Source organism: Bidens hawaiensis, unplaced genomic scaffold (genome assembly GCF_021521415.1).
Source record: "Bidens hawaiensis isolate Kalapana, Puna unplaced genomic scaffold, B.hawaiensis_p1.1 tig00014037_1, whole genome shotgun sequence".
NCBI lineage: Eukaryota > Viridiplantae > Streptophyta > Magnoliopsida > Asterales > Asteraceae > Bidens > Bidens hawaiensis.
Genome location: NW_027492208.1, coordinates 490,417 through 501,245, shown reverse-complemented (window position 1 = coordinate 501,245; position 10,829 = coordinate 490,417).

Below are 10,829 nucleotides of genomic sequence, written 5' to 3'. Positions count from 1 at the left end.
TAGTTAGAAGCTATATGCTATTGAAAATGAGGCTGGAACTACAAGTAAGCCTCCCAAGCTACTTAAATGGGACAATGATTTTGAAGAATTCAAATGGCGTATTAAGAATTACATCAAAATCACATATTATAATCTTAGTAGACCCATTGAGATTGGTCCGCATGTTTGTGTGATAAAGACGGCTTTTCAAGTGTTTAAGTGGGTTACGGGTTCGTAAAGTTGAAGAAAAGTGTGTCTACAAGCTTAAAAGTACAAGTTTTCTTGCTTCGGTTTTAAATTGTGGTTTGTTTTGGTTTTGTTTGTGGTGTAAATGGTGTTTGTTTACAAGATTTGGGTTTGAAAGTGTTCAAAATGGATGTTTCTTAGATCCAAAAGTTGTGAAGTGACTGATTTGAGTTTCCTTAAAAAGAAAAGGTTGAAAAGAAGTCAAGAAATTACATTCCGTAATTTGCTCAAAAGTAATCGAATCGATTTTTTTAAAGGTTCTCTAATCGAGTTATAAAGTAATCTAATCGAGTCTCCTAAAGATATCTAATCGAATTACAAAAGCATTTTAATCGAATACATATTCTAATCGAATATGAAAAAGATCTCTAATCGAATCCCAAACTATTCTAATCGAATATCCATTCGATTAGATTAGTTTCTCTATTCGATTAGATTAATTCACTATTCGATTAGATTACAATGTCATTCGATTACTCTATCTATTCGATTAGATTGAAACTGCCATTTGATTACTTAATACTTACAATCTTTTCACAAAAAATATTTTGCCATTCGATTACTTTGGACTTGTAACTTCTTCACAGAAACTGTTTGGACTGTTTTTTACCTTAGAGTTTGTTTAAGCCATGGCAACTGATAATTAAGTAGTTAGGAGCTATATGCTTTTTGAAAATGAGGCTGGAACTACAAGTAAGCCTCCCAAGCTACTTAAATGAGACAATTATTTTGAAGAATTCAAATGGCGTATTAAGAATTACATCAGAATCACATATTATAATCTTATTAGACCCATTGAGATTGGTCCGCATGTTTGTGTGATAAAGACGGCTTTTCATGTGTTTAAGTGGGTTACGGGTTCATAAAGTTGAAGAAAAGTGTGTCCACAAGCTTAAAAGTACAAGTTTTCTTACTTCGGGATTGAATTGTGGTTTGTTTTGGTGTTGTTTGTGGTGTAAAAGGTGTTTGTTTACAAGATTAGGGTTTGAAAGTGTTCAAAATGGATGTTTCTTAGATCCAAAAGTTGTGAAGTGACTGATTTGAGTTTCCTTAAAAAGAAAAGGTTGAAAAGAAGTCAAGAAATTACATTCCGTAATTTGCTCAAAAGTAATCGAATCGATTTTTTTAAAGGTTCTCTAATCGAGTTATAAAGTAATCTAATCGAGTCTCCTAAAGATATCTAATCGAATTACAAAAGCATTTTAATCGGATACATATTCTAATCGAATATGAAAAAGATCTCTAATCGAATCCCAAACTATTCTTATCGAATCTCCATTCGATTAGATTAGTTTCTCTATTCGAATAGATTAATTCACTATTCGATTAGATTACTCGGTCATTCGATTAGTTTATCCATTCGATTAGATTGAAACTGCCATTTGATTACTTAATACTTACAATCTTTTCACAAAAAATGTTTGGCCATTCGATTACTTTGGACTTGTAACTTCTTCACAGAAACTGTTTGGACTGTTTTTTACCTTAGAGTTTGTTTAAGCCATGGCAACTGATAATTAAGTAGTTAGGAGCTATATGCTTTTTGAAAATGAGGCTGGAACTACAAGTAAGCCTCCCATGCTACTTAAATGGGACAATGATTTTGAAGAATTCAAATGGCGTATTAAGAATTACATCAGAATCACATATTATAATCTTATTAGACCCATTGAGATTGGTCCGCATGTTTGTGTGATAAAGACGGCTTTTCAAGTGTTTAAGTGGGTTACGGGTTCATAAAGTTGAAGAAAAGTGTGTCTACAAGCTTAAAAGTACAAGTTTTCTTGCTTCGGTTTTAAATTGTGGTTTGTTTTGATTTTGTTTATGGTGTAAAAGGTGTTTGTTTACAAGATTTGGGTTTGAAAGTGTTCAAATTGGATGTTTCTTAGATCCAAAAGTTGTGAAGTGACTGATTTGAGTTTCCTTAAAAAGAAAAGGTTGAAAAGAAGTCAAGAAATTACATTCCGTAATTTGCTCAAAAGTAATCGAATCGATTTTTTTAAAGGTTCTCTAATCGAGTTATAAAGTAATCTAATCGAGTCTCCTAAAGATATCTAATCGAATTACAAAAGCATTTTAATCGGATACATATTCTAATCGAATATGAAAAAGATCTCTAATCGAATCCCAAACTATTCTAATCGAATCTCCATTCGATTAGATTAGTTTCTCTATTCGAATAGATTAATTCACTATTCGATTAGATTACTCGGTCATTCGATTAGTTTATCCATTCGATTAGATTGAAACTGCCATTTGATTACTTAATACTTACAATCTTTTCACAAAAAATGTTTGGCCATTCGATTACTTTGGACTTGTAACTTCTTCACAGAAACTGTTTGGACTGTTTTTTACCTTAGAGTTTGTTTTAGCCTTGGCAACTGATAATTAAGTAGTTAGGAGCTATATGCTTTTTGAAAATGAGGCTGGAACTACAAGTAAGCCTCCCAAGCTACTTAAATGGGACAATGATTTTGAAGAATTCAAATGGCGTATTAAGAATTACATCAGAATCACATATTATAATCTTATTAGACCCATTGAGATTGGTCCGCATGTTTGTGTGATAAAGACGGCTTTTCAAGTGTTTAAGTGGGTTACGGGTTCATAAAGTTGAAGAAAAGTGTGTCTACAAGCTTAAAAGTACAAGTTTTCTTGCTTCGGTTTTAAATTGTGGTTTGTTTTGATTTTGTTTATGGTGTAAAAGGTGTTTGTTTACAAGATTTGGGTTTGAAAGTGTTCAAATTGGATGTTTCTTAGATCCAAAAGTTGTGAAGTGACTGATTTGAGTTTCCTTAAAAAGAAAAGGTTGAAAAGAAGTCAAGAAATTACATTCCGTAATTTGCTCAAAAGTAATCGAATCGATTTTTTTAAAGGTTCTCTAATCGAGTTATAAAGTAATCTAATCGAGTCTCCTAAAGATATCTAATCGAATTACAAAAGCATTTTAATCGAATACATATTCTAATCGAATATGAAAAAGATCTCTAATCGAATCCCAAACTATTCTAATCGAATATCCATTCGATTAGATTAGTTTCTCTATTCGATTAGATTAATTCACTATTCGATTAGATTACAATGTCATTCGATTACTCTATCTATTCGATTAGATTGAAACTGCCATTTGATTACTTAATACTTACAATCTTTTCACAAAAAATGTTTGGCCATTCGATTACTTTGGACTTGTAACTTCTTCACAGAAACTGTTTGGACTGTTTTGACCTTAGAGTTTGTTTAAACCGTGGCAACTGATATTAAGTAGTTAGAAGCTATATGCTATTGAAAATGAGGCTGGAACTACAAGTAAGCCTCCCAAGCTACTTAAATGGGACAATGATTTTGAAGAATTCAAATGGCGTATTAAGAATTACATCAAAATCACATATTATAATCTTAGTAGACCCATTGAGATTGGTCCGCATGTTTGTGTGATAAAGACGGCTTTTCAAGTGTTTAAGTGGGTTACGGGTTCGTAAAGTTGAAGAAAAGTGTGTCTACAAGCTTAAAAGTACAAGTTTTCTTGCTTCGGTTTTAAATTGTGGTTTGTTTTGGTTTTGTTTGTGGTGTAAATGGTGTTTGTTTACAAGATTTGGGTTTGAAAGTGTTCAAAATGGATGTTTCTTAGATCCAAAAGTTGTGAAGTGACTGATTTGAGTTTCCTTAAAAAGAAAAGGTTGAAAAGAAGTCAAGAAATTACATTCCGTAATTTGCTCAAAAGTAATCGAATCGATTTTTTTAAAGGTTCTCTAATCGAGTTATAAAGTAATCTAATCGAGTCTCCTAAAGATATCTAATCGAATTACAAAAGCATTTTAATCGAATACATATTCTAATCGAATATGAAAAAGATCTCTAATCGAATCCCAAACTATTCTAATCGAATATCCATTCGATTAGATTAGTTTCTCTATTCGATTAGATTAATTCACTATTCGATTAGATTACAATGTCATTCGATTACTCTATCTATTCGATTAGATTGAAACTGCCATTTGATTACTTAATACTTACAATCTTTTCACAAAAAATATTTTGCCATTCGATTACTTTGGACTTGTAACTTCTTCACAGAAACTGTTTGGACTGTTTTTTACCTTAGAGTTTGTTTAAGCCATGGCAACTGATAATTAAGTAGTTAGGAGCTATATGCTTTTTGAAAATGAGGCTGGAACTACAAGTAAGCCTCCCAAGCTACTTAAATGAGACAATTATTTTGAAGAATTCAAATGGCGTATTAAGAATTACATCAGAATCACATATTATAATCTTATTAGACCCATTGAGATTGGTCCGCATGTTTGTGTGATAAAGACGGCTTTTCATGTGTTTAAGTGGGTTACGGGTTCATAAAGTTGAAGAAAAGTGTGTCCACAAGCTTAAAAGTACAAGTTTTCTTACTTCGGGATTGAATTGTGGTTTGTTTTGGTGTTGTTTGTGGTGTAAAAGGTGTTTGTTTACAAGATTAGGGTTTGAAAGTGTTCAAAATGGATGTTTCTTAGATCCAAAAGTTGTGAAGTGACTGATTTGAGTTTCCTTAAAAAGAAAAGGTTGAAAAGAAGTCAAGAAATTACATTCCGTAATTTGCTCAAAAGTAATCGAATCGATTTTTTTAAAGGTTCTCTAATCGAGTTATAAAGTAATCTAATCGAGTCTCCTAAAGATATCTAATCGAATTACAAAAGCATTTTAATCGGATACATATTCTAATCGAATATGAAAAAGATCTCTAATCGAATCCCAAACTATTCTTATCGAATCTCCATTCGATTAGATTAATTTCTCTATTCGAATAGATTAATTCACTATTCGATTAGATTACTCGGTCATTCGATTAGTTTATCCATTCGATTAGATTGAAACTGCCATTTGATTACTTAATACTTACAATCTTTTCACAAAAAATGTTTGGCCATTCGATTACTTTGGACTTGTAACTTCTTCACAGAAACTGTTTGGACTGTTTTTTACCTTAGAGTTTGTTTAAGCCATGGCAACTGATAATTAAGTAGTTAGGAGCTATATGCTTTTTGAAAATGAGGCTGGAACTACAAGTAAGCCTCCCATGCTACTTAAATGGGACAATGATTTTGAAGAATTCAAATGGCGTATTAAGAATTACATCAGAATCACATATTATAATCTTATTAGACCCATTGAGATTGGTCCGCATGTTTGTGTGATAAAGACGGCTTTTCAAGTGTTTAAGTGGGTTACGGGTTCATAAAGTTGAAGAAAAGTGTGTCTACAAGCTTAAAAGTACAAGTTTTCTTGCTTCGGTTTTAAATTGTGGTTTGTTTTGATTTTGTTTATGGTGTAAAAGGTGTTTGTTTACAAGATTTGGGTTTGAAAGTGTTCAAATTGGATGTTTCTTAGATCCAAAAGTTGTGAAGTGACTGATTTGAGTTTCCTTAAAAAGAAAAGGTTGAAAAGAAGTCAAGAAATTACATTCCGTAATTTGCTCAAAAGTAATCGAATCGATTTTTTTAAAGGTTCTCTAATCGAGTTATAAAGTAATCTAATCGAGTCTCCTAAAGATATCTAATCGAATTACAAAAGCATTTTAATCGGATACATATTCTAATCGAATATGAAAAAGATCTCTAATCGAATCCCAAACTATTCTAATCGAATCTCCATTCGATTAGATTAGTTTCTCTATTCGAATAGATTAATTCACTATTCGATTAGATTACTCGGTCATTCGATTAGTTTATCCATTCGATTAGATTGAAACTGCCATTTGATTACTTAATACTTACAATCTTTTCACAAAAAATGTTTGGCCATTCGATTACTTTGGACTTGTAACTTCTTCACAGAAACTGTTTGGACTGTTTTTTACCTTAGAGTTTGTTTTAGCCTTGGCAACTGATAATTAAGTAGTTAGGAGCTATATGCTTTTTGAAAATGAGGCTGGAACTACAAGTAAGCCTCCCAAGCTACTTAAATGGGACAATGATTTTGAAGAATTCAAATGGCGTATTAAGAATTACATCAGAATCACATATTATAATCTTATTAGACCCATTGAGATTGGTCCGCATGTTTGTGTGATAAAGACGGCTTTTCAAGTGTTTAAGTGGGTTACGGGTTCATAAAGTTGAAGAAAAGTGTGTCTACAAGCTTAAAAGTACAAGTTTTCTTGCTTCGGTTTTAAATTGTGGTTTGTTTTGATTTTGTTTATGGTGTAAAAGGTGTTTGTTTACAAGATTTGGGTTTGAAAGTGTTCAAATTGGATGTTTCTTAGATCCAAAAGTTGTGAAGTGACTGATTTGAGTTTCCTTAAAAAGAAAAGGTTGAAAAGAAGTCAAGAAATTACATTCCGTAATTTGCTCAAAAGTAATCGAATCGATTTTTTTAAAGGTTCTCTAATCGAGTTATAAAGTAATCTAATCGAGTCTCCTAAAGATATCTAATCGAATTACAAAAGCATTTTAATCGAATACATATTCTAATCGAATATGAAAAAGATCTCTAATCGAATCCCAAACTATTCTAATCGAATATCCATTCGATTAGATTAGTTTCTCTATTCGATTAGATTAATTCACTATTCGATTAGATTACAATGTCATTCGATTACTCTATCTATTCGATTAGATTGAAACTGCCATTTGATTACTTAATACTTACAATCTTTTCACAAAAAATGTTTGGCCATTCGATTACTTTGGACTTGTAACTTCTTCACAGAAACTGTTTGGACTGTTTTGACCTTAGAGTTTGTTTAAACCGTGGCAACTGATATTAAGTAGTTAGAAGCTATATGCTATTGAAAATGAGGCTGGAACTACAAGTAAGCCTCCCAAGCTACTTAAATGGGACAATGATTTTGAAGAATTCAAATGGCGTATTAAGAATTACATCAAAATCACATATTATAATCTTAGTAGACCCATTGAGATTGGTCCGCATGTTTGTGTGATAAAGACGGCTTTTCAAGTGTTTAAGTGGGTTACGGGTTCGTAAAGTTGAAGAAAAGTGTGTCTACAAGCTTAAAAGTACAAGTTTTCTTGCTTCGGTTTTAAATTGTGGTTTGTTTTGGTTTTGTTTGTGGTGTAAATGGTGTTTGTTTACAAGATTTGGGTTTGAAAGTGTTCAAAATGGATGTTTCTTAGATCCAAAAGTTGTGAAGTGACTGATTTGAGTTTCCTTAAAAAGAAAAGGTTGAAAAGAAGTCAAGAAATTACATTCCGTAATTTGCTCAAAAGTAATCGAATCGATTTTTTTAAAGGTTCTCTAATCGAGTTATAAAGTAATCTAATCGAGTCTCCTAAAGATATCTAATCGAATTACAAAAGCATTTTAATCGAATACATATTCTAATCGAATATGAAAAAGATCTCTAATCGAATCCCAAACTATTCTAATCGAATATCCATTCGATTAGATTAGTTTCTCTATTCGATTAGATTAATTCACTATTCGATTAGATTACAATGTCATTCGATTACTCTATCTATTCGATTAGATTGAAACTGCCATTTGATTACTTAATACTTACAATCTTTTCACAAAAAATATTTTGCCATTCGATTACTTTGGACTTGTAACTTCTTCACAGAAACTGTTTGGACTGTTTTTTACCTTAGAGTTTGTTTAAGCCATGGCAACTGATAATTAAGTAGTTAGGAGCTATATGCTTTTTGAAAATGAGGCTGGAACTACAAGTAAGCCTCCCAAGCTACTTAAATGAGACAATTATTTTGAAGAATTCAAATGGCGTATTAAGAATTACATCAGAATCACATATTATAATCTTATTAGACCCATTGAGATTGGTCCGCATGTTTGTGTGATAAAGACGGCTTTTCATGTGTTTAAGTGGGTTACGGGTTCATAAAGTTGAAGAAAAGTGTGTCCACAAGCTTAAAAGTACAAGTTTTCTTACTTCGGGATTGAATTGTGGTTTGTTTTGGTGTTGTTTGTGGTGTAAAAGGTGTTTGTTTACAAGATTAGGGTTTGAAAGTGTTCAAAATGGATGTTTCTTAGATCCAAAAGTTGTGAAGTGACTGATTTGAGTTTCCTTAAAAAGAAAAGGTTGAAAAGAAGTCAAGAAATTACATTCCGTAATTTGCTCAAAAGTAATCGAATCGATTTTTTTAAAGGTTCTCTAATCGAGTTATAAAGTAATCTAATCGAGTCTCCTAAAGATATCTAATCGAATTACAAAAGCATTTTAATCGGATACATATTCTAATCGAATATGAAAAAGATCTCTAATCGAATCCCAAACTATTCTTATCGAATCTCCATTCGATTAGATTAGTTTCTCTATTCGAATAGATTAATTCACTATTCGATTAGATTACTCGGTCATTCGATTAGTTTATCCATTCGATTAGATTGAAACTGCCAATTGATTACTTAATACTTACAATCTTTTCACAAAAAATGTTTGGCCATTCGATTACTTTGGACTTGTAACTTCTTCACAGAAACTGTTTGGACTGTTTTTTACCTTAGAGTTTGTTTAAGCCATGGCAACTGATAATTAAGTAGTTAGGAGCTATATGCTTTTTGAAAATGAGGCTGGAACTACAAGTAAGCCTCCCATGCTACTTAAATGGGACAATGATTTTGAAGAATTCAAATGGCGTATTAAGAATTACATCAGAATCACATATTATAATCTTATTAGACCCATTGAGATTGGTCCGCATGTTTGTGTGATAAAGACGGCTTTTCAAGTGTTTAAGTGGGTTACGGGTTCATAAAGTTGAAGAAAAGTGTGTCTACAAGCTTAAAAGTACAAGTTTTCTTGCTTCGGTTTTAAATTGTGGTTTGTTTTGATTTTGTTTATGGTGTAAAAGGTGTTTGTTTACAAGATTTGGGTTTGAAAGTGTTCAAATTGGATGTTTCTTAGATCCAAAAGTTGTGAAGTGACTAATTTGAGTTTCCTTAAAAAGAAAAGGTTGAAAAGAAGTCAAGAAATTACATTCCGTAATTTGCTCAAAAGTAATCGAATCGATTTTTTTAAAGGTTCTCTAATCGAGTTATAAAGTAATCTAATCGAGTCTCCTAAAGATATCTAATCGAATTACAAAAGCATTTTAATCGGATACATATTCTAATCGAATATGAAAAAGATCTCTAATCGAATCCCAAACTATTCTAATCGAATCTCCATTCGATTAGATTAGTTTCTCTATTCGAATAGATTAATTCACTATTCGATTAGATTACTCGGTCATTCGATTAGTTTATCCATTCGATTAGATTGAAACTGCCATTTGATTACTTAATACTTACAATCTTTTCACAAAAAATGTTTGGCCATTCGATTACTTTGGACTTGTAACTTCTTCACAGAAACTGTTTGGACTGTTTTTTACCTTAGAGTTTGTTTTAGCCTTGGCAACTGATAATTAAGTAGTTAGGAGCTATATGCTTTTTGAAAATGAGGCTGGAACTACAAGTAAGCCTCCCAAGCTACTTAAATGGGACAATGATTTTGAAGAATTCAAATGGCGTATTAAGAATTACATCAGAATCACATATTATAATCTTATTAGACCCATTGAGATTGGTCCGCATGTTTGTGTGATAAAGACGGCTTTTCAAGTGTTTAAGTGGGTTACGGGTTCATAAAGTTGAAGAAAAGTGTGTCTACAAGCTTAAAAGTACAAGTTTTCTTGCTTCGGTTTTAAATTGTGGTTTGTTTTGATTTTGTTTATGGTGTAAAAGGTGTTTGTTTACAAGATTTGGGTTTGAAAGTGTTCAAATTGGATGTTTCTTAGATCCAAAAGTTGTGAAGTGACTGATTTGAGTTTCCTTAAAAAGAAAAGGTTGAAAAGAAGTCAAGAAATTACATTCCGTAATTTGCTCAAAAGTAATCGAATCGATTTTTTTAAAGGTTCTCTAATCGAGTTATAAAGTAATCTAATCGAGTCTCCTAAAGATATCTAATCGAATTACAAAAGCATTTTAATCGAATACATATTCTAATCGAATATGAAAAAGATCTCTAATCGAATCCCAAACTATTCTAATCGAATATCCATTCGATTAGATTAGTTTCTCTATTCGATTAGATTAATTCACTATTCGATTAGATTACAATGTCATTCGATTACTCTATCTATTCGATTAGATTGAAACTGCCATTTGATTACTTAATACTTACAATCTTTTCACAAAAAATGTTTGGCCATTCGATTACTTTGGACTTGTAACTTCTTCACAGAAACTGTTTGGACTGATTTTTACCTTAGATTTTGTTTTAGCCATGGCAACTGATAATTAAGTAGTTAGGAGCTATATGCTTTTTGAAAATGAGGCTGGAACTACAAGTAAGCCTCCCAAGCTACTTAAATGGGACAATGATTTTGAAGAATTCAAATGGCGTATTAAGAATTACATCAGAATCACATATTATAATCTTATTAGACCCATTGAGATTGGTCCGCATGTTTGTGTGATAAAGACGGCTTTTCAAGTGTTTAAGTGGGTTACGGGTTCATAAAGTTGAAGAAAAGTGTGTCTACAAGCTTAAAAGTACAAGTTTTCTTGCTTCGGTTTTAAATTGTGGTTTGTTTTGATTTTGTTTATGGTGTAAAAGGTGTTTGTTTACAAGATTTGGGTTTGAAAGTGTT